Genomic DNA, 25,934 nt, shown 5'->3' with positions numbered 1-25,934 from the left:
CAATGTAAGGCAGAGTGAAGTAAATGCTGAAGAGTGGGAGAGACAGGTAAAAGTGGTTTCCAGGAAATCAATAGGCTGGATAGAAGAAGAACTGTGACTGGTAATTAAGGGAGGAAGGGCATGCTGGCAGCGTTAAAGGCCCTGAGTGCCTGCTATTGTCAGGAAATAGCAAGGAGGTGCATGTGGCCAGAATGTGAAGAAAGGGGCAGGAGATGAGGAGAGATCTAGATCATATCAAGAGACCATATAGAGAGACTGGTTCAAGATGGCAGAGTAGAAGGATGTGCGCTCACTCGCTCTTGCGAGAGCACCAGAATCACAACTAACTGCTGAACAATCACTGACAGGAAGACACTGGAACTCACCAAAAAGGATACCCCACATTCAAAGACAAAGGAGAAGCTGCAATGAGAGGGTAGGAGGGGCGCAATCACAATAAAATCAAATCCCGTAACCGCTGTGTGGGTGACTCACAAACTGGAGAACAATTATACCCCAGAAGTCCACCCACTGGAGTGAAGGTTCTGAGCCCCAGGTCAGGCTTCCCAACCTGGGGGTCTGGCAACAGGAGGAGGAATTTCCAGAGAATCAGACTTTGAAGTCTAGCAGGATTTGATTGCAGGACTTCAACAGGACTGGGGGAAACAAGGACTCCACTCTTTGAGAGCACACACAAAGTAGTGTGTGCATTAGGAGCCAGGGAGAAGGACCCCATAGGAGACTAAACCAGACCTACCTGCTAGTGTTGGAGGGTCTCCCGCAGAGGTGGGGGGGGGGCTGTGGCTCACTGCGGGGACACGGACACTGGCAGCAGAAGTTCTGGGAAGCACTCCTTGGCATGAGCCCTCCTGGCATCCACCATTAGTCCCATCAAAGAGCCTGCAGTCTCCAGTGATGGGTCGCCTCAGGCCAAACAACCAACAGGGAGGGAACTCAGCCCCACCCATCAGCAGACAAGCAGATTAAAGTTTTACTGAGCTCTGCCCACCAGAGCAACACCCAGCTCTATCCACCACCAGTTCCCCCATCAGGAAGCCTGCACAAGCCTCTTAGATAGCTTCATCCACCAGAGGACAGACAGCAGAAGGAAGAAGAACTACAGTTCTGCAGCCTGTGGAATGAAAACCACATTCACAGAAAGATAGAAAAAATGAAAAGGCAGAGGGCTATGTACCAGATGAAGGAACAAGATAAAATTCCAGAAAATCAACTAAATGAAGTGGAGATAGGCAGCCTTCCAGAAAAAGAATTCAGAATAATGATAGTGAAGATGATCTAGGACCTCGGAAAAAGAATGGAGGCAAATATGGAGAAGATGCAAGAAATGTTTAACAAAGACCTAGAAGAATTAAAGAACAAACACCTAGAAGAATTAAAGAACAAACCATCAGAGATGAACAATACAACTGAAATGAAAAATACACTAGAAGGAATCAGTAGCAGAATAACTGAAGCAGAAGAACGCATAAGTGACCTGGAAGAAAGAATGGTGAAATTCCTTGCCGCAGAACAGGATAAAGAAAAAAGAATGAAAAGAAATGAAGACAGCATAAGAGACATCTGGGACAAGGTTAAACGCACCAACATTTGCATTACAGGGGTCCCAGAAGGAGAAGAGAAAAAGAAAGGACCCGAGAAAATATTTGAAGAGATTCTAGTGGAAAAATTAGCTAACATGGGAAAGGAAATAGCCACCCAAGTCCAGGAAGCACAGAGAGTCCCAGGTAGGATGAACCCAAGGAGAAACACACCTAGACAAACAGTAATCAAATTGAAAAAATTAAAGACAAAGAAAAATTCTTGAAAGCAACAAGGGAAAAAAGACAAATAATATACAAGGGAACTCCCATAAGGTTAACAGCTGATTTCTCAGCAGAAACTCTACAAGCCAGAAGGGACTGGCACGATATATTTAAAGTGATGAAAGGGAAGAACCTACAATCAACATTACTCTACGCAGCAAGGATCTCAATCAGATTTGACACAGAAATCAAAAGCTTTACAGACAAGCAAAAGCTAAGAGAATTCAGCACCACCAAACCAGCTCTACAGCAAATGCTAAAGGAACTTCTCTAAGTGCGAAACAAAAGAGAAGAAAAGGACCTACAAAAACAAATGTTAATAGGAACATAAATATCGATATGTAAGAAAAGAAAGAAAATGGTAATAGGAACATAAATATCGATAACTACCTTAAATGTGAATGGGTTAAATGCTCCAACAACAGACACAGTCTCGCTGAATGGATACAAAAACAAGACCCATATATATGCTGTCTACAAGAGACCCACTTCAGACGTAGGGACACATACAGACTGAAAGGGAGGGGATGGAAAACGATATTCCATGTAAATGGAAATCAAAAGAAAGCTGGAGTAGCAATACTCATATCAGATAAAATAGACGTTAAAATGAAGAATGTTACAAGAGACAAGGAAGGACACTATATAATGATCAACGGATAAATCCAAGAGGAAGATATAACAATTATAAATATGCATGCACCCAACATAGGAGCACCTAAATACATAAGGCAAATGCTAACAGCTAAAAAAGAGGAAATAGACAGTAACAATAATAGTGGGGGACTTTAACACCTCACTTACACCAATGGACAGATTATCCAGACAGAAAATTAATAAGGAAACACAAGCTTTAAATGACACAATAGACCAGACAGATTTAATTGATATTTATAGGACATTCCATCCAAAAACAGCAGATTACACTTGGTTCTCAAGTGCACATGGAAAATTCTCCAGGACAGATGACATCTTGGTTCACAAATCAAGACTCGGTAAATTTAAGATAATTGAAATCATATCAAGCATCTTTTCTGACCACAATGCTATGAGATTAGAAATGAATTACAGGGAAAAAAAATAGAAAATACGAATACATGAAGGCTAAACAATACGTTACTAAATAACCAAGAGATCACTGAAGTAGTCAAAGAAGAAATAAAAAAATACCTAGAGACAAATGACAACAAAAACACGATGATCCAAAACCTATGGGATGCAGCAAAAGCAGTCGTAAGAGGGAGTTTACAGCAATACAATCCTACCTCAAGAAACATGAAAAATCTCAAATAAACAATCTAACCTTACAACTAAAGGAACTAGAGAAAGAAGAACAAACAAAACCCAAAGTTAGTAGAAGGAAAGGAATCATAAACATCAGAGCAGAAATAAATGAAACAGAAACAAATAAAACAATAGCAAAGGGCTTCCCTGGTGGCGCAGTGGTTGAGAGTCCGCCTGCCAATGCAGGGGACACGGGTTCGTGCCCCGGTCCGGGAAGATCCCACATGCCACGGAGCGGCTGGGCCCGTGAGCCATGGCCGCTGAGCCTGCGCGTCCGGAGCCTGTGCTCCACAACGGGAGAGGCCACAACAGTGAGAGGCCCGTGTACCGCAGAAAAACAAACAAACAAACAAAACAATAGCAAAGATCAATAAAACTAAAAGCTTATTCTTTGAGAAGATAAACAAAATTGATAAACCTTTGGCCAGACTCATCAAGAAAAATAGGGAGAGGACTCAGACCAATAAAATTAGAGATGAAAAAGGAGAAGTGACAATGGACATCACAGAAATACAAAGCATCCTAAGAGAATACTACAAGCAACTCTATGCTAATAAAATGGACAACCTGGAAGAAATGGACAAATTCTTAGAAAGGTATAACCTTCCAAGACTGAACCAGGAAGAAACAGACAATATGAACAGACAAGTCACAAGCACTGACGTTGAAACTGTGATTAAAAATATTCCAACAAACAAAATCCAGGACCAGACGGCTTCACAGGTGAATTCTATCAAACATTTAGAGAAGAGCTAACACCCATCTTTCTCAAACTCTTCCAAACAATTGAAGAGGAAGGAACACTCCTAAACTCATTCTGTGAGGCCACCATTATTACCCTGATACCAAAACCAAAGACACTACAATAAAAGAAAATTACAGACCAATATCACTGATAAATACAGATGCAAAAATCCTGAACAAAATAGTAGCAAACAGAATCCAACAGCACATTAAAAGGATCATACACCATGACCAAGTGGGATTTATCCCAGCAATGCAAGGATGCTTAAATATATGCAAATCAATCAATGTGACACACCACAATAACAAATTAAGGGAAAAAAAGACATATGATCATCTCAATAGATGCAGAAAAAGCTTTTGACAGCATTCAACACCCATCTATGATAAAAACTCTCCAGAAAATGGGCACAGAGGGAATCTACCTCACCATAATAAAGGCCATATATGACAAACCCAAAGCAAGCATCATACTCAATGGTAAGAAACTGAAAGCATTTCCACTAAGATCAGGAACAAGAAAAGGATGTCTACTCTGGCCACTCTTATTCAACATAGTTTTGGAAGTCCTAGCCCCAGCAGTCAGAGAAGAAAAAGAAATACAAATTGGAAAAGAAGAAACAACGGTCTCTGTTTGCCAATGACATGTTACTATACATAGAAAATCCTAAAGATACCACCAGAAAACTACTAGAGCTAATGAGTGAATCTGGTAAGGTGCGGGATACAAAATTAATGCACAGAAATCTCTTGCATTCCTATACACTAACAACAAAAGATCAGAAATAGAAATTAAGGAAACACTCCCATTCACCATTGCAACAAAAAGAATAAAATACCTAGGAGTAAAGCTGCCTAAGGAGGTAAAACACCTATAGTCAGAAAACTATAAGACACTGATGAAAGAACTCAAAGATGACACAAACAGATGGAGAGATATACCATGTTCTTGGAGTGGAAGAGTCAAAATTGTGAAAATGACTATACTACCTAAAGCAATCTACAGATGCAATGCAATCCCTATCAAATTACCAATGGCGTTTTTTACAGAACTACAACAAAAAATCTTAGAATTTGTATGGAGACACAAGACTCCGAATAACCAATGCAATCTTGAGGGAAAAAAACGGAGCTGGAGGAATCAGACTCCCTGACTTCAGACTATACTACAAAGCTACAGTACTCAAGACAATATGGTACTGGCACAAAAAACAGAAATATACATCAATGGAACAGGATAGACAGCCCAGAGATAAACCCACACGCCTATGGTCAACTAATCTATGATAAAGGAGGCAAGGATATACAATGGAGAAAAGACAATCTCTTCAATAAATGGTGCTAGGAAAACTGCACAGCTACATGTAAAAGAATGAAATTAGAACAATCCCTAATACCATACACAAAAATAAACTCCAAATGGATTAAAGACCTAAATGTAAGACCAGACACTATAAACCTCTTTGAGGAAAACATAGGAAGAACACTCATTGACACAAATCACAGCAAGACCCTTTTTGACCCACCTCCTAGAGTAATGGAAATAAAAACAAAAATAAAAAAATGGGACCTAATGAAACTTCAAAGCTTTTGCACAGCAAAGGAAACCATAAACCAGACGAAAAGACAACCCTCAGAATGGGAGAAAATATTTGCAAACGAATCAACGGACAAAGGATTAATCTCCAAAATATATAAACAGCTCATGTAGGTCAATATTAAAAAAAACAAACAACCCAGTCAAAAATTGGGCAGAAGACCTAAACAGACATTTCTCCAAAGAAGATATACACATGCCAAGAGGCACATGAAAAGCTGCTCAACATCACTAATTATTAGAGAAATGCAAATCAAAACTACAGTGAGGTATCACCTCACACCAGTTAGAATGGGCATCATCAGAAAATCTACAAACAACAAATGCTGGAGAGGGTGTGGAGAAAAGGGAACCCTCTTGCACTGTTGGTGGGAATGTAAATTGATACAGCCACTATGGAGAACAGTATGGATGTTCCTTAAAAAACTAAAAATAGAATTACCATATGACCCAGCAATCCCACTACTGGGCATATACCCTGAGAAAACCATAATCCAAAAAGACACATACACCCCAATATTTATTGCAGCACTATTTACAATAGCCAGGTCATGGAAGCAACCTAAATGCCCATCGACAGACAAATGGATAAAGAAGATGTCATACATATATACAGTGGAATATTACTCAGCCATAAAAAGGAACAATATTGGGTCATTTGTAGAGATGTGGGTGGACCTAGAGATTGTCATACAGAGCGAAGTAAGTCAGGAAGAGGAAAACAAATATCGTATATTAACGCATATATGTGGAACCTAGAAAAATGGTACAGATGAACTGGTTTGCAAGGCAGAAACAGAGACACAGACGTAGAGAACAAACGTATGGACACCAAGGGGGGAAAGTGGTGGGGGTGCTGGTGGTGGTGGTGGGATGAATTGGGAGAGTGGGATTGACATGTATACACTAATATGTATATAATGGATAACTAATAAGAACCTGGTGTATAAAACAATAAATAAAAGTTAAAAAAAAGGAGAGCATATAGAGATGATGCTCTTACTATGTAGGCAGGGCTATGTCATTCAACAGGTTTGTGGTGAGGATTTCATGATCAAATATTTATGACAGTCAATTTTGGGGGAAGTGAGAAAGCAACAAGTTCATCAATAAGTGATTGAGATGTGAATTAATTTGAGCATGAAGTGCAGGAGAAGGGATCAAGGGGGATTTGGAGATAGGAAAGGAAAGAATTGTTGATCAAATGGATATGGTGAGTAGTAAGGGTAAAGAAGATGCAGGGGTGGCAAAGAAGGTAGGCTCCAAAATCACTCTTAGTCTTTGGCTTTGTAACTGGAAGGATGCTGATTTCATCACATTATTCATGGAAGACCAAAGAAGGAGCATGTCTTATACACATAAAATACCACATCCACTCCTCAGCTTAATACTTGCTATTCCCTTATCAGGAACACTGTTCCCATCCCTCAACACACAAGTTAACTCCCACTCATCATTCAGTTCTCAGCTAAAACATTATTTTCTCAGAGAAGTCTTCCCTCAGCACTGAGATCATAATAGGTGCCCTTATCACAGGTTCTCATTTTACACTCTACTTCTTTTTAGCACTTAAGATGTTTGCTTCTTTATTCTACGCCTGTTATTCCAGTAGACTGAAAGCTCCCGGCAGGTCTTGTTCATCAGTGAATGCCCTTTACCTAGGACACTGTATTCATACAATCTTGTTCAGGAAATACTCAGTAAGTGAATGAATACCTGGTGAGTTTCTTTGTGAGCAATGGCATATGACCTGTCTGTGTTTCCCTTTTGCTTCTCACAGGTAAGTATTTCCACCCCAAGCACATCACATGAAAGCACACCATTTCTCCCAACTTCTTCTTTTCCCTCTTTGCTTGTCTAATCATCACAGGAGATTTCTCTCTCTCAGCTCTAACTCACTTGTAACCTCCCAAACGACCCCAATGATGAGTAAGTGTAGGAGTAATGAAAGTAACAACAAGGAAATGGAAAGTGAATTAGGATATAATGACCCTCAAGCTCAAGGCCTTTGAAAATGCCCTAATCGTCTGTGTATAATTCCCACCAAAATCTTCACTGGCCTCCTGTCTCTCTAATTAGATGTGCTCTCCTTAAGCATCATGCTCAAGGCATAAAATAAAAATCCTACTCAGTGATGTTTAGGTTTCAATTACCCTTATTTTATCCCACTGTTTCTGTTATTTTCTTTTTTTCTAGTTCATTCATTTCATTTCTTAAATTTTTATTTTATAGTGGTAAGAATATTTAATATGAGACCTACTCTGTTAAATTTTTAAGTGTACAATATTGTTGACTATAGGTACAATGTTGTACAGCAAACCTAGAGAACTCATTCATCTTAATTAACTGAAACTTTATGTCCTTTGATTAGTGACTCCTCATTTTCTCCTTCCTCCAGTCCCCGGCAACTAGCATTCCACTTTTATTTTTTCAAACAAAAGGAATTTATCTTCTCACAGTTCTAGAGGCTGGAAGCCTGACATGAAGGTTCCTTCAGGGTTAGTTTCTGGTGAGATGTCAGAAGATACAATTTAAAACCACACCAGGGCTTCCCTGGTGGCGCAGTGGTTGAGAGTCCGCCTGCCGATGCAGGGGACATGGGTTCGTGCCCCAGTCCGGGAAGATCCCACATGCCACGGAGTGGATAGGCCCGTGAGCCATGGCCGCTAGGCCTGCGCTCCGCAACGGGAGAGGCTACGTCAGTGAGAGGCCCGCGTACCGCAAAAAAACAAACAAACAAAAAAAACACACCGAAGTGGAGCTACTTGGTGTGAAGTCAAGCCATTGAAAGACACCCACCATAGCCTCCATGTCTTCCCAGCACAAGCACCTCACTAGTACTTGGTGGAGAAGTTTGAACTACATTATCTCTATAGGAACACATATCTAGTTCAAAACTTCTGACACGAAAATTTATAACAAGCAATTCTTTGTTTAGTGGGGGATTTATATGTATAAAGAATTATATCCACTAAAACCTTATAAATTAGAATTTTAACTAGATGGAGAGAAAAATAAACAGTTGCCACCTTAGCATGATACTCATGTATATTTTTAAATTCCTATTATTGTTGCTTTAACGTTGTTTATGAAAGGGACTTATTCAAGTCTTTCACTATTATTCACTTTTTCCCCCAGCTTTATGAGAAATAACTGACATATTATTATGTGAGTTTAAGGTGTATAATCTGTTGATTTGACACATATATTGCAATATGTATTAATCACTTCTTTGCCTAATTATATACGAAGATCACAAAGCTGCCTAGACTTTTCTTTGAGATGCTGTATATGTTCCTGCTTCTGATGTTGTTGTGAACATAATGACAAATGGAAGATTTCCATTGATAATAAAACGCCTTATATGCACAGATCGGTCCCCCATAGCCCTGCAAGCACAGTTATTACTTAGAACAAAATACCTTTACAAAGTCCATTTTTCCTCTAAAAAGGAACAGTTTAGAAGTTATTTATCTGACTAAGCCATTATTTTTTTGTAACAAAGATAGAAACGGAGGGTGGGAAGTAGCAAGCAAAACAGGAAGGAAGGAGAGAAGGAAGAGAAGGTGGGGAGAGATAGGGAAGGAGATACTACCGAACGCTATCTATAAATTCTGGGTTCTCATATTTGGAAACCTATAATTACTACAATGTTACAAGTACCGTATACATATATGTGTGTGTGTTGTGTGTATAATGTTCCACGTATATGCATATGTTGTGCGTTCATGAGGCACAAAATTAGGAGACCACAAATGTACCATCTTATTTTTTTTAACATCTTTATTGGAGTATAATTGCTTTACAATGGTGTGTTAGTTTCTGCTGTATAACAGAGTGAATCTGCTATACATAAACATATGTCCCCATATCTCCTCCCCCTTGTGTCTCCCTCCCACCCTCCCTATCCCACCCCTCCAGGCGGACACATAGCAACGAGCTGATCTCCCTGTGCTATGTGGCTGCTTCCCACTAGCTATCTATTTTACATTTGGTAGTGTATATATGTCCAGGCCACTCTCTCACTTCGTCCCAGCTTCCCCTTTCCCTTCCCCTTCCCCATGTCTTCAGGTCCATTCTCTACATCTGCGTCTTCATTCCTGTCCTGCCCCTAGGTTCTTCAGAACATTTTTTTTTTAGATTCCATATATATGTATTAGCATGCAGTATTTCTCTATTTCTGACTTACTTCACTCTATATGACAGATTCTAGGTCCCTCCACCTCACTACAAATAACTCAATTTTGTTTCTTTTTATGGCTCAATAATATTCCATTGTATATATGTGCCACATCTTCTTTATCCATTTATTTGTCGATGGACACCTAGCTTGCTTCCATGTCCTGGCTATTGTAAATAGAGCTGCAATGAACATGGTGGTACATGACTCTTATTGAATTATGGTTTTCTCAGGGAATATGCCCAGTGGTGGGACTTCTGGGTCATATGGTAGCTCTATTTTTAGTTTTTTAAGGAACCTCCATAGTGGCTGTATCAATTTACATTTCCACCAGCAGTGCAAGAAGGTTCCCTTTTCTCCACACCCTCTACAGCATTTACTGTTTGTAGATTTTTTTGACGATGGCCATTCTGACTGGTGTGAGGTGATAACTCATTGTAGTTTTGATTTGCATTTCTCTAATGATTAGTGATGTTGAGAATTCTTTCATGTGTTTGTTGGCAATCTGTATATCTTCTTTGGAGAAATGTCTATTTAGGTCTTCTGCCCATTTTTGGATTGGGTTGTTTGTTTTTTTGATATTGAGCTGCATGAGCTGCTTTTATATTTTGGAGATTAACCCTTTGTCAGTTGCTTTGTTTGCAAATATTTTCTCCCATTCTGAGGGTTGTCTTTTCGTCTGGTTTATGGTTTCCTTTGCTGTGCAAAAGCTTTGAAGTTTCATTAGGTCCCATTTGTTTATTTTTGTTTTTATTTCCATTTGTCTAGGAGGTGGGTCAAAAAGGATCTTTCTGTGATGTATGTCATAAGAGTGTTCAGCCTATGTTTTCCTCTAAGACTTTTATAGTGTCTGGCCTTGCATTTAGGTCTTTAGTCCATTTTGAGTTCATTTTTGTGTATGGTGTTAGGGAGTGTTCTAATTTCATTCTTTTACATGTAGCTGTTCAGTTTTCCCAGCACCACTTATTGAAGAGGCTGTCTTTTCTCCACTGTATATTCTTCCCTTCTTTATCAAAGATAATGTGACATCCTGTTCCACTGATCTATATTTCTGTTTTTGTACCAGTACCATACTGTCTTGATTACTGTAGCTTTGTAATATAGTCTGAAGTCATGGAGCCTGATTCCTCCAGTCCATTTTTCTTTCTCAACATTGCATTGGCTATTCGGGGTCTTTTGTGTTTTCATACAAATTGTGAATTTTTTTGTTCTAGTTCTGTGAAAAATGCCATTGGTTGTTTGATAGGGATTGCATTGAATCTGTAGATTGCTTAGAGTAGTATAGTCATTTTCACAATGTTAATTCTTCCAGTCCAAGAAAATGGTATATCTCTCCCTCTGTTTGTATCATATTAAATTTCTTTCATCAGTGTCTTATAGTTTTCTGCATATAGGTCTTTGATCTCCTTAGGTAGGTTTATTCCTAGGTATTTTATTCTTTTTGTGGCAATGGTAAATGGCAGTGTTTCCTTAATTTCTCTTTCAGATTGTTCATCATCAGTGTATAGGAATGAAAGAGATTTCTGTGCCTTAATTTTGTATCCTGCTACTTTACCAAATTCATTGATTAGCTCTAGTAGTTTTCTGGTAGCATCTTTGGGATTGTCTATGTATAGTATCATGTCATCTGCAAACAGTGACAGCTTTACTACTTCTTTTCCAATTTGTATTCCTTTTATTTCTTTTTCTTCTCTGATTGCTGTGGCTAAAACTTCCAAAACTATGTTGAATAACAGTGGTGAGAGTGGCAACCTTGTCTTGTTCCTGATCTTAGTGGAAATGGTTTCAGTTTTTCACCATGAGAACGATGTTGGCTGTGGGTTTGTCATATATGGCCTTTATTATGTTGAGGTAAGTTCTCTCTATGCCTACTTTCTGGAGGGTTTTTTTAATCATAAATGGGTGTTGAATTTTTTTGAATGCTTTTTTTGCATCTATTGAGATGATCATATCATTTCTCTCCTTCAGTTTGTTAATATGGTGTATCACATTGATTGATTTGCACATATTGAAGAATCCTTGCATTCCTGGAATAACCCCACTTGACCATAGTGTATGATCCTTTTAATGTGCTGTTGGATTCTGTTTGCTAGTATTTTGTTGAGGATTTTTGCATCTATGTTCATCAGTGATACTGGTCTGTAGTGTTATTTTTTTGTAACATCTTTGTCTGGTTTTGGTAACAGGGAGATCATGGCCTTGTAGAATGAGTTTGGGAGTGTTCCTCCCTCTGCTATATTTTGGAAGAGTTTGAGAAGGATAGGTGTTAGCTCTTCTCTAAACGTTTGATAGAATTCACCTGTGAAGCCATCTGGTCCTGGGCTCTTGTTTGTTGGAAGATTTTTTAATCACAGTTTCAATTTCAGTGCTTGTGATTGGTCTGTTCATATTTTCCATGTCTTCCTGATTCAGTCTTGGCAGGTTGTGCATTTCTAAGAATTTGTCCATTTCTTCCAGGTTGTCCATTTTATTGGCATAGAGTTGCTTGTAGTAATCTCTCATGATCCTTTGTATTTATGCAGTGCCAGTTGTTACTTCTCTTCTTTCATTTCTAATTCTATTGGTCTGAGTCTTCTCCCTGTTTGTCTTGATGTGTCTGGCTAGTGGTTTATCAATTTTGTTTATCTTCTCAAAGAACCAGCTTTTAGTTTTATTGATCTTTGCTACTGTTTCCTTCATTTCTTTTTCATTTATTTCTGATCTGATCTTTATGATTTCTTTCCTTCTGCTAACTTTGGGGTTTTTTTGTTATTATTTCTCTAACTGCTTTAGGTATAAGGTTAGGTTGTTTGAGATTTTTCATGTTTCTTGAAGTAGGATTGTATTGCTATAAACTTCCCTCTTAGAACTGCTTTTGCTGCATCCCATAGGTTTTGGGTCGTCGTGTTTTCATTGTCATTTGTTTCTAGGTATTTGTTGATTTCCTCTATGATATCTTCAGTGATCCCTTGGTTATTTAGTAGTGTATTGTTTAGTTTTGATGTGTTTGTATTTTTTTTTTACAGATTTTTTCCTGTAATTGATATCTAGTCTCGTAGAATTGTGGTCAGAAAAGATACTTGATACGATTTCAATTTTCTTAAATTTACCGAGGCTTGATTTGTGACCCAAGATATGATCTATCCTGGAGAATGTTCCATGAGCACTTGAGAAGAAAGTATATTCTGTTGTTTTTGGATGGAATATCCTGTAAAAACCAATTAAGTCCATCCTGTTTAATGTATCATTTAAAGCTTGTGTTTCCTTATTTATTTTCATTTTGGATGATCTGTCTGTTGGTGATAGTGGGGTGTTAAAGTCCCCTATTATGATTGTGTTACTGTCGCTTTCCCCTTTTATGGCTGTTAGCATTTGCCTTATATATTGATGTGCTCCTATGTTGGGTGCATAAATATTTACAATTCTTCTTCTTGGATTGATCCCTTGATCATTATGTAGTGTCCTTCTTTGTCTCTTATAATAATCTTTATTTTAAAGTCTATTTTGTCTGACATGAGAATTCCTACTCCAGCTTTGTTTTGGTTTCCATTTGCATGGAATATCTTTTTCCATCCCCTCACTTTCAGTCTGTATGTGTCCCTAGGTCTGAAGTGGGTCTCTCGTTGACAACATATATACGTGTCTCTTTTTTTGTATCCATTCAGCCATTCTATGTCCTTTGATTGGAGCATTTAATCCATTTACATTTAAGGTAGTTGGCGATATGTGTTTTCCTGTTACCATTTTCTTAATTGTTTGGGGTTTGTTATTGTAATTGTTTTCCTTCTCTTGTGTTTTTTTGCCTAGAGAAGTTCCTTTAGCATTTGTTGTAAAGCTGGTTTGGTTTTGCTGAATTCTCTTAGCTTTTGCTTGTCTGTAAAGGTGTTAATTTTTCCATCTGATCTGAATGAGATCCTAGCTGGGTAGAGTAATCTTGGTTGTAGGTTTTCCCCTTTCATCACTTTAAATATGTCCTGCCACTCCCTTCTTGCTTGCAGAGTTTCAGCTGAAAGATCAGCTGTTAACCTTATGGGGATTCCCTTGTATGTTATTTTTTGCTTTTCCCTTGCTGCTTTTAATATTTTTTCTTTGTATTTAATTTTTGATAGTTTGATTAATATGTGTCTTGGTGTGTTTCTCTTTGGATTTATCCTGTATGGGACTCTCTGTGCTTCTTGGACTTGATTAACTATTTCCTTTCCCATATTAGGGAAGTTTTCAACTATAAACTCCTCAAATATTTTCTCAGTCCTTTTTTTTCTCTTCTCCTTCTGGGACTCTTATAATTCAAATGTTGGTACGTTTAATGTTGTCCCAGCAGTCTCTGAGACTGTCCTGAATTCTTTTCATTCTTTTTTCTTTATTCTGCTCTGCAGTAGTTATTTCCACTATTTTATCTTCCAGGCCACTTATCTGTTCTTCTGCCTCAGTTATTCTGCTATTGACCCCTTCTAGAGAATTTTTAATTTCATTTAATGTGTTGTTCATCATTGTTTGTTTGCTGTTTAGTTCTTGTAGGTCCTTGTTAAATGTCTATTGTATTTTCTCCATCTGATTTCCAAGATTTTGGATCACCTTTACTATCATCACTGAATTCTTTTTCAGGTAGACTGCCTATTTCCTCTGCATTTGTTTGGTCTGGTGGGTTTTTTTTTTACCTTGCTCCTTCATCTGCTGTGTATTTCTCTGTCTTCTTATTTTGCTTAACTTACTGTGTTTGGGGTCTTCTTTTCACAGGCTGCAGGTTCGTAGTTTCCATTGTTTTTGGTGTCTGTCCCCAGTGGCTAAGGTTGGTTCAGTGGGTTGTGTCGGCTTCCTGGTGGAGGGGACTGGTGCCTGTGTTCTGGTGGATGAGGCTGGATCTTGTCTTTCTGGTGGGCAGGTCCACGTCCGGTGGTGTGTTTTGGGCTGTCTGTGACCTTCTTATGATTTTAGGCAGCCTCTCTGCTAGTGGGTGGCATTGTTCCTGTCTTGCTAGTTGTTTGGCACAGGGTGTGCAGCACTGTAGCTTGCTGGTCGTTGAGTGGAGCTGGGTCTTGGCGTTGAGATGGATATCTCTGAGAGATCTTTTGCCGTTTGATATTTCATGGAGCTGGGAGGTCTCTGGTGGACCAATGTCCTGAACTCGGCTCTTCCACCTCAGAGGCTCAGGCTTGACACCTGTCCAGAGCACCAAGAGCCTGTCAGCCACACAGCCATTTAAAATATAAATTAGTCCACCTGCCTCAAGTCTTGGATGTGGGTAAAATAACGAGTGATGCACCTCTAGTAGTGATCTAAATGCTTCATCCAGAATAAATATCACAAGAGAGCAATATCCAGAGGTTATTTTTATCTCCTTTCTCTAATTTAGATGATTGCTGCATTCAAGTCTTGCTGCGGTCGCCAGGCGAGGAGTCTGAGCAGGGAGCGTTGCTGGAGTTGGCTGGGCGAGAGTCCAGCCCTGGCTGCAGTTTCCCTTTGGTGTGAGCCGAGCCGCCGCTGCCGCCACCACCCCCATCCCCGAGCGCAGGGCCAAGGGGCCACCGCTGCGCCAAGGGCCCTGAGTACCAGGGCACTTGGCCAGAGAAGCTGGGCAGCCTCCGCCTCGGTCTCAGTGAGCGGTGCGAGCAACAATTTAGTTTGAACTTTCCAGCTCCAGTCCCAGCAAATACACACTCACGCCCACACACGAGCATGCCAGTACAACCTCTCAGAGGCGCGTGAACAGGCACCGGGGGCTCTCTGGCCAGGTCTTTCTCTCTCCCTCACTCTTATTCCAAATGTACCCTCTAACATCATCTACTTTATCATTTTAGGTCAGGCCTTGTAGGTATATTTTTAATTAGGTTATTTGTCCAGGCCCTTGCATAGCAAGATATACACGTGAGCACATGTGCATGTGTGCATGCAAACACACACACACACACACACACACACACACACACACACACACACAAGGCATTTACTAACCCAGATGAAGTATAAAGATGTTTATGTCATCATTAGCCTATACCCTTTCTGAAGATTAGCTCAGACAAAAGTCAGGTCTGCATTGTTATTTTGCTACAGCCTGCAACTCTGAAAAAGCACTGATGTCCAAGGTAATGACAAAGGTGAATTCAATGAGACACAATTTAATAACGACACATATGAATTGAGCTGTGCTGTATCAAAATATTAAATTTAAATTAAACTCTTTCTTAAGTAGTTGGATTCATAATTAAGTTATAAGCTTTAATCTCTAACTCTAAATGCAATTATGCTAAATGTAGTACACAGTGACAGATAAAAGATCCTCATACATAAACTCAAAGGCAAATTTCTGAGCTACAGAAACACGTGGGTGCAGACAGAGAAGCAATGGTAGTTCAGCACACCCAGTTCTTGAATAAGTAATGAAAACTCGTGCCACCGCTAGAAACTAGCAGAAAAAAGTAGTGGGAGCACAGTTAAAGAGTCTTTATCCTCAGTGCCATCTCTAGGTGCATGTAGACAACCAACTCAGAAAGGAAACTATTACTTAGGGACAAACATTAGGAATGAAACTCTTTGCCTTACTAGCCTTGGAACATTTCCTCACAATTTCAGTGAAGTTGTATGGTAAGAGTTAATTGTGTATTTACTTGTAGTTGCCTCCACTAGCATTACTTCAAATTCTCACATTTTGAGCAGAAAAAGAAATTTTTCCCCTTGTAATATTATCAACTCTCTCTTCCATGTGATTTAAAACAAAAACAAAAAAACCCTAGAAACAGTACTGAATAGGTAGCAAGGCGTAAAGCTACTCTAAGACTATAGCATCCTTGCAGGATCCTTTAAAGGAGTTCATGAGGAAATGATAATAACAGTGACCCACAGGGATTTCCCACAAATGGAGAAGAGTACTGCTTTCTCTCTGTAACCGTGTTGGGAATAAAAGTGGAAGGTGCCTAGTTATCAAGGGCTAAAGCAAGAGGAGGAGAAACTAATCAGCATTTGATTTCACTGTTAACCCCCTTTTTCCCTCCTCCCCTCCAATGGACAATAGTAATTAACTTCTACCCATTATATTGAACAAAAAACATTTAAAATGTAAACTTGAAATGAAATAAACAAACCAGTACTGTTTGAATTTAGTATAAAGCACAGTAATGAAGTTAAGGGCTTTCCTTGACATTGACTCTGATCACAGACCTCAGAACTTCAAATAAAAAGATCAGAAGGACACTTAGAGAACTTCAGCATCCTTCACAAAGCTTGGCACATACACAAACACATACACATACGTCCAGATGTACACACAAAGAACACTCATAAATGGTTCGTAAGGGTGATGCAGTCATTAATATATGATATTAATATGTATCTCCTTTATGGATGAACAGATACTGTCTGAGAAGATTCTGTCACATCATAGTTATCTCATCATAATAATTATATAATAAAATTGACAAAGAATTAATTTTATATTTTAAAAGGCAAGGGTGAAATTACTTTTCAAGGATGGAAAAAACCAGTACTTCGATGTGGTCTAAGTCAGAATTACCGTGTTGCATTTTTCTCTTAAAAATGGAGCTGGAATTGATGGTAGAAGCAAACAGATAAATAGCACAGGTTAAAGTGGTTTGCTCTGTACTATTTATTCAAGCCGTTATGGTTTCTTATGATTTTCCAAACAGTGACCCCAAACGAAGAGCAGGTGAGAAAAGAGACATTTATTTTTTCTTACATTTTCCTTCCTGTAATGGGAATTCAAACAACAGAGAAGCCCTACCAAATATCTTATCTACTACAAAGCCTTGACTGATTTCATGTGAAGATATATGTCAATGACAGGGTTTAAATCTACAAAACTTGGAAGAATTACCTTTTCCTCCCTTTTATTTAGAGAAAACTCATTCAGTACAACCTTCTTTATTTGAAATGATATAGCAATATTTTCTTTTGAAAAACATGGTACATTGTTGGAAGGAAATGTAGTGAACCAAAAACTATGACCTATGATACACAGTCATGCTCACCCATGTCCATCAAAGGTGGACATATATTTTTTGGACACAATTTTATTTCTGAAAACTCACATACTCTCCTGCTTCAAATATTTTAAACTTGGAGGTGATACTCATGGTAGCATAAAACCTTAGAACCCGTAAGGTCATCATTCTTTTTCAGGGAAAAGATATGGCAGGCACATACAGTTACAGTCTGAAGAACATTCTCAGGAAACAATAATTTGCTTGAACTATGAATGTTTAAGCGGAATTACCACGCCATACAGCCCTCCATCCTGATTCCATTCTGTGGAAATCCTCAATAAATTCTACTCTCCCACAAAACAAGATGTAAGTCAATAGTTTGCGAGTGGATGGAAATGCCCTTCAGATATCCATAGTATGGACCTGCAAATTTGAATCAGGAAGTTAGATATTGGAGACATGTACTTAATTTTGCATACAAAATGCTACAGTGTGTGAAGTTGCCAAGTGTTACACAAACACATTTAAAGTTCCTAATAAGATAATGGTGGTCAAAGAAACCATTTTAGCAGGATAGAGTAGTTAAAAAGTACACACTCTCGAGCCAGCCTGCCTAGATCTGAATTCCAGCTCTGTCACTTATTAGCTCTGACACTTACTCTTGGTGAGCCTTCATTTCCTCATCTGCGCGATATGGAGAACAACAGCACCTACCTCATAGGCTTATAATAATCATGTAAAGGACTTAAAATAGTGTCTGGCATATAGTGAGCATTAAATAAATGTAATGTCCTATACAGTTTTATACTTGACAAAATGTGTCTCATATCAGGTTTCCTAACTGGTATGCACTTTAGCTTTCTCATTATACCATTTGTTCCTTACACTGAAAAATAAGTTGGAAGGAAGAATTTTGTTTATTTTCTTTTATTTTGATATGGGAATGGAGGAAGTCAGGAAGAAAGAGAGACACACCAAATTTCAGTTTCAACCTTGGTACTAGACCAAAACCTGTTATTTGGTTTCACATTGGGCTCTGGAAGGCTAAATGGCCACATGCCTCCAATTTTATTTCTGGAATCCCTCAGACTGTGCTTCACCAATGATTGTGTAGTTGCTATCCAGCATAATAATGTCAGTCACATAAAGAGGCATGTTATTAGGTTTTATTGTTAAATACTGAATATCTGCTTTCAAATATGGCCAAATATTTGAGATGTAACTTGAAGTGAAAATCTCTTTATATGCTTTGTGTGCTTCAATTTTATCAGTCAGTTGAAATATAAAGGTATACTTACTGGGAAGGTAAAATGTGTAACCACTTTGAAAAAGTTTGCAGTTCCTCAAAAATATGACCCAGCAATTCTACCCATAATATAAGACCAAGAAAATGGAAAACATGTGTCCACACAAAAATGTGTGCATGAATGTTCATGGCAGCATTATTCAAAATAGTCAAAAAGAAGAGAAAACCTAAATATCTATCAGTTAGGTAAGGAAAATGTGGAATAGCCATACAATGGAATATCACTCAGCAATAAAAGGAAGTAAATTACTGACATATGCTACCACATGGATGATAGAACCCTGAAAACATTATCTTAAATGAAAGAATCAAAACACAAAAGGTCACACACTGTAGGATTCTATTTCTATGAAATGTCCAGAGTGGCAAAGTCACAGAGACAGAAAGCAGATTAGTGGTTGCAAGGGGCAGGGGGATGAGGGAATGGGGAGTGACTGGTAAGGTACATGCATTCTTTCCAGTGTGTTGGCAGACAGACCGGAAGGAGGCTGTATTGGACACCATACTAAACAGATGAAGGGGGCCTGAGCAGCAGTGGTTCTGTGACCTGTCTATAAACAGAAACATCCGCTACTAAAATTCAGACTAGCTACTGAACTCACAAGAGACGGGTACGAGAGCTTGTTCGTGCTGTCTTTCAGATTAACTAATATTTATAAAGCCCTTAAAGCAGTGCCTCGAGTATGCCGAGTGCTCTGTATGAGTGCCTGTTAAATAACAAAAATAAAAAAGACTCTTTAAAGATAAAAGTTTAGAAAAAAGAGAGAGAATGAAATACAATATAACTTTTCTGTCTAATATAAAATTAACATTTGTTACTCGGAAAATACAATCACTAAGCAAAAGTAAGCATACATAGGAAGACAGAGACCACATTCTGTACTCTATATACAGCTGATTGAAATTGATCTCCAGTTTTGTTATTGAACTCCAGTAAAATACTAGGCACACACAACGGCCTGGCAGGCTTTGCACACAGGTTTATGCATCTTAGTGATCATGGATGTCAAGTGTGCAATCTATTAGTCAATCAATACTAACTGGTAGCAAGAAAGAGGAGGGCACTGGACTAACACTATAGCCCTGAGCTGTGCACTGAGTGGTGAAAAGAGAACCGAGCTCATTGTACATTCATTTTTTGTTTGAAAAGGCAAAATGAAAAGCTTATATTCAGCAATTTTCTTTCAGCTTAAAATGCAATTGAGAAAGCTTATTAATCAGAAGATTCATGAAGTTAGAATCACTGAATCTAAAATAGTTTTTCATTCCTAGGTTACTGAATTCTAAAAGAAGATCCATCATAACACTTGTCATAATAATAGAAAAAATAAGTATAATTTTTAAAGAGTTATAGTTAAACCTTGTATACTATTTGCCTGAGGTCATGAAGTAGAAAAATCAAATTTTTTAGAATGGTGAATAAGGGCTTGGAAGTCTTGATAAATATAATGGAGGTTTTCTTTTTTTAATTTAGAACTATTAAACAATAAACTTAGCAGAGAGATTTATCACATTTGTAATGATCTAATTCAAGATGAAGAATCACGCAAAGATGTGTTTTAAAAGCAGTCTTATTTGCCTCAGTTCTCTTCTTAATTACTTTAATGTTGTACAATGTTTAAAAGATCAGACACCAGAAGTTTATGGGCACAGTTTTGATCAATGAAAAATTTTCCTATTTATGAGCCACCATTATCTTGTTGTCCTTGAAATCACACGTACACTTATGTAAATGATTATTACTAAAGTCAACATTAACTCTTGCCCATTTTGGACAACTGGTACTGCATTAGCCTTAAAAAATCAATCATTATATAAATTTCAGACACTATAGACTTATTTCCTATACCATTTAGTTAGCAAGTAATGCTAAACTGCCTTGTAACATATGTTGCATCTTTATTTTAAACTTTATTCAATTGTTATACTGATTTCCCCCATGTTTCCTTTTCCTTTCAGCATTTATATTATAATTTCCTTTGCAATAGTAACACTTCATACTTTTCTTCATATTAGGATATTTTAATCAATAGCATTATTAAGAGCTAAGAGAATACCTTGCCACAAGTAAATTGAAACACCCTCCAAATGAGTGAGGGGGAAACATCTTGTGGTGTTACAGCTAAAAGAACAAAGGACTTGACAAGGGAGGAAACAAGGTTGTGGAGGAACCAAAGTTGACGAGGGCCAACTATAAGTTATAAGTAGATTTTGGACTTCACAGAGGGTCAGCGCCCCTAAGTCCGCTGTTGTTCAAGGGTCAACAGTATTTACAAGTGAAGTATCATGACATCTTCAAGTAACTCTAAAATGGTTCTGGGAAAATTATATATGTATAAAGAATGAAAGAAAAAAAAGAGAAAAGAAAGAAAGGGAATGAGAAAGAAAGAAAGAAAGAAAGAAAGGGAGAAAGACAGTATAAATGTTAGCAATTGATTCTGGGTGAAGGGCATATGGTTGCTCATTGTACTAGTCTTGCAATTTTTGCAGGCTGAAATTTTTCAAAAAAATCTGTGGAAAAATGGGAATCTTTCAATATGCCTGCAATAAGCAAAATAAACTCGTATTGATCATAGCTGCGCTTATGCAAAGTATCACAAAAAAACAATGTGTGTCCTCGTTTTAAACAGCTATATCTCAATGACAGTGCATTTGCTAAGCCCATTCACAAGGGTGCCTTTGAATACTACTAAGTGCAAAAACATTATGCTGAGCCTAAGCAATATTCAGAATACTTCTATATTAGCCAAATGGGTATTAAACATGTAATTAAAAACGTATGATTATTATTACTTTGCATTCAAGTTTACTGTTGCTGTACTGAATATTTTAATAACTTCTTTCCCACAAATAGCACACGGAGTGTTACTGCAAGCAAATTCATTTTAATTAGTAATGTTATAAATTATACCAATGGCAATGCCCTGGCAGTCTAAGAGCTGGGAGAATACAGCCTCTACATTCACACGTAAATAACCAGGCATGACAACTGCAGAGCCATTGATTAAAAAAAAAAAAAAAAAAAAAAAAAAAAAAAAAAAAGGGCAGAGAACCACTGCTGTTAACTTCACGCCTAAAAGTAATTGAGTGCTGAGTTGTACCTGTTAAAAAAAGGAAAACCGCTTTGAAGCCAAGGAAGAAAACTCTTCCTTTACTTGCCTGTTTTATTCCTCTTGAGAACAAAGGCTATAATGAATGTATCATATAACCCACTGCATGAAACAAAGGAAGCACAAAGGATGATTTTCTTTCGCTTTGCTGTCACTTGAGTGAGTGGAGGGCTCATTTATAGTAATAGAAATTTTAATTAGTTTCCAGTTGATACTCTTGTTCTCCTTGAGTATCTCATTCTCCAGCAGGCTGTTGAGCTCTGTTCAGAGGTATGAGCTGACTTGGCCAGGGAGAGTAAATCCACTTCTTGATGGCAGAAAGACCATAAAATGGACTCTCTCACTGTGACAGGCCTCTGAGTGGAAAAAAAAAAAAAAAAAAAAGTGTGCTCCTACCATTGGGTGCAGCCCAGAACAGGGGCCTACCTGCCAACACATGTTTGTTTGTTTTTTTTGTTTTTTTTTTTCGTTTGTTTGTTTTTTTCTATTTTAATACTACAGCTAAATGTGGAATACACCATATGAGTTGGACAAAGGAAATGTCTTTTTTAAACCAGGCAAATATATTAAAGAAAAAAGGTACCAATGTGTGTCCGGTGCTTCCAACTTCCCTTTTTTGTGTCCTCCAGCTCTAACTCATGCTGAAGGCTGGGAAACCCTCTGCCTTATTGCTCTGCGTATAGACTGATCCTTAAAAATGACTCGATATCAACAATTCAGATTAAGAAAGGTGACCATCTCATCAGAGTCATGTGAATTTTACTACTTGCACCTTTTTGCAAGCTGGAAAGTCTGTCTCCTAGGAAAAGCCAGTAAGGGTGCTTCTTCCTTAAAACCACTTGGGTGCTCATTATTACTCAGAGGCAAAGAGAAAGCAGTCCTCTGCATATACAATTCTTTCTCACAGGTACACCCATATCTTATTTTCTCCGCATATAAAAATGCAAACAACACTTGAGGACATTAAGCCCTTTTAAAAGTAGCCGTGGTGTTTTGTATGTGTGTTGCCTTACACACTGGAACAGGTTTTTCTCCAAAGTTTGTGTCAGTGAAAAATCCCTACACCTTCAACACGGAAAAGAATTATGCAAATAATTTTTTAATACTAGCAAAGTTTAAATTTGATTTTGTTTTCTACCTCATTTATAACATGCTTTGAGGGCCTTTATATATTAAAACTATCATTTACATAATTCGATCATGTTAATTGTAGAGACATTTACAGTTCTGTATTTCCTTTTTTCATGTATTCACTAAAGACACATGTTAAATGTGTGTATTTCCTTTGAGAAATAATGCTATTATGTATATATAGTGGTAAACTTATCATTTGTAATATTCCTCCTTTTTCATTCCAATATTTGTGTAAAGTTTACAGTGTATATAGTATTATGTACAGTTATTCTGAAGAAATAAAACTTGGTGGCTTCTTTGTTACTACTTTCATTTTACAAAATTAGAAATTATCTTGATACCATGTCCTGAGACAGAGAGAAATGTAGCACAAATTACTTTTTTGTTTGGTTCATTGTCTAGGTTGAACGGACTAGAAATATTATACTTATTACTGTCTTTTTAGTCCTCACATCAACAGACAGAAGTCAGAAGTGAATTAAAATTTAAGAATGTCAATTCAAACAACATTTAATGTTATAGTTATTAAAAATCACAATAATTTCTTTTATATATATTATGTTATACTCTTATTATGAGTGTTTTTATTTTGATGATATTAGACAATTCCTGAGCTCATGGTCATCTTTTATAATAAAAAGCATAAATACTGCCACAATGAATTTGTTTCTGCTCTACTTCAAGAATCAGAAAAGATAGATTATTTGCAATAAAAATAAAATCCACAACACTAGTCCTTAAAACAATATTTACATATTTTATTTGCATAACTCCTAATATTGTACAAAAGATATTCAAGACTGATGTAATATTCTTCAAAGCCAAGAGAGGGTAAGAGGGACATTTGAAACCATCACACTAAAGCTAGAAGAACAAAGATCACTGACCTCCCCTAAGTAATTTATATTATTAAAATGCTCTCTCATATTACCAGGATGGGTTGATTTAATCAGTTTAGAGAAAAGGGAGTTTTGCTTTAAAAAAATCTTTTTCTCATCACTTTAGGGTTTGGTCTTGAAGCTCTGAGCAATGACATATGGGTTATTTTTCTCAGTGAGACACACTCCCTTGTGACAGTTTCTGACAAACAACGTCAGGATAACTAGGTGTGCAGGAGTGACACTGAGGGATGATAACGCGTTCAGTGTAGCCTTCTGAGAGATTACCTGATTCCAATTAAATTGTGCTGGTACTGAATATCCAGAAAGGCAGGTCAGAAATTGACCTTCATTGTCCATCTTTATCTGGAAGTGAAACCCCTGCTAACAGTTTCATAATTACCATCAAAGCAAAATTCATATCAGTTGCTAAGTTTCATACATGCTTCAATTTCCTGGACAGTAGAGTAACCAAAACTCTTGCTTTGTTTTGTTTACCACTATATTGCAACATAATAAAGTAATAAATGGACACTAATTACCAAACTTAAATCACCAATAACATTAAACATAGATTTCTCTCCCTTTTTTTTTTTTTCCTATTTGAGGCTCATTTTTAAAATCACCTTTGGGGACTTCCCTGGTGACGCAGTGGTAAAGAATCCACCTGCCAATTCAGGGGACATGGGTTCGAGCCCTGGTCCGGGAAGATCCCACATGCCGCAGAGCAACTAAGCCCGTGTGTCACAACTACTGAACCTGTGCTCTTCAACTTGCGAGCCACAACTACTGCGCCCATGTGCCACAACTACTGAAGCCCATGCACCTAGAGCCTGTGCTCCGCAACAAGAGAAGCCACAGCAATGAGAAGCCTGCGCGCCACAACGAGTAACCCTCGCTTGCCGCAACTAGAGAAAGCCCGCATGCAGCAACAAAGACCCAACGCAGCCAAAAAAAATCATAAAAATCATCTTTGATTTTCAATGACATGCCTTCAAATATGCTTCTTAATTAGCATTTTTCTTTTGTGCAGATGAATCATCTCAATAGTTTATCTTCTAAAGAATCCTTTTACTCAAATTCAAGGAGTAATTTTTCAAAAGAGATACATTTCATAGAAATGTTTTTGATAAGTTTTTTTCCTTTATAAAATACCAAACTATTTGTCCTAGAAGACAGCTACTGACAATAGAAAGAGACTTTAGTTTTCTTTAAGAAGCAGGGTTAGCACTTATAATATCATGGGGAGCCTGGTTTTTCTTTTGTATCTCCACTGCACACTGACTTGCATTTGAATGCATGCCTAAATTCTAAGTAATTGTTTTGACCATTTGAAAAGTCGTTTTTTTTCAAAGCTCTGAGAAATTTGAGCAGATTTGGTCAATTTCAATTTGTTCCTATAATTAATTACATATTTAGATTGGCCATCAACAGCATATTTTCTAATCAAGTGGAAGAAAAACAGAAACAAGTGTTCATGAAAGCAATTTCTCTTGCGCTCAAATACAGACAGGGGGATGTTACTGTTTTCTCAAGATTGGGTTCAGTGCCTGAGAAACTTTCCAAGTCAAATTGCTTGAAACCTACATTTGAGGATGTATTACTGTAATTTTTTGAAAAATAATTGTAATAAAAATAAATTTAGGCTGTTAGATGTGTTTACTACTAAACTATAAGATTAACAAACAGTGAAACAGATGTGAGAAAATTATGTACATGAAATTAAATACATAAAATTGACAACTAGGGAAATAGTAATAACTAACTTTTGGCAGGGGGACTTAGGTGGTGCCAGGCAAGGTTCTAAGGGTTTCTCATGCGTTAATCATTTAATCCTCACAGTAAAACTTTGCTTTGGCACCATTCATATGTCTGTTTCACAAATGAGAAGTAAGTGGAGCACAAATAGGTTAAATTATTTACCCAGAGTTACTCAGCTACCAAGTGGCCACTTTGGCTTTCAAACTGGGCAGCCTGGTTCTA

General features: G+C 37.7%; 1 protein-coding gene and 1 long non-coding RNA gene across 2 annotated transcripts in view; both read right to left on the bottom strand.

The window, feature by feature from the left end:
* Window positions 1–25,934, bottom strand: part of IL1RAPL1 (interleukin 1 receptor accessory protein like 1) — a 300,832-nt gene that overhangs the window by 183,568 nt on the left and 91,330 nt on the right. The window lies entirely within an intron of this gene.
* The window catches only part of LOC125963067 (uncharacterized), a 42,135-nt gene continuing 38,030 nt past the window's right edge, over window positions 21,830–25,934 (bottom strand). The window contains exon 2 of the long non-coding RNA XR_007474828.1: window positions 21,830–21,884. This is a non-coding gene — a long non-coding RNA (uncharacterized LOC125963067). The remainder of the gene's footprint in view (window positions 21,885–25,934) is intronic.

Source organism: Orcinus orca, chromosome X (assembly GCF_937001465.1).
Source record: "Orcinus orca chromosome X, mOrcOrc1.1, whole genome shotgun sequence".
Lineage (NCBI taxonomy): Eukaryota > Metazoa > Chordata > Mammalia > Artiodactyla > Delphinidae > Orcinus > Orcinus orca.
This window is presented reverse-complemented; position numbering and strand designations above follow the sequence as displayed.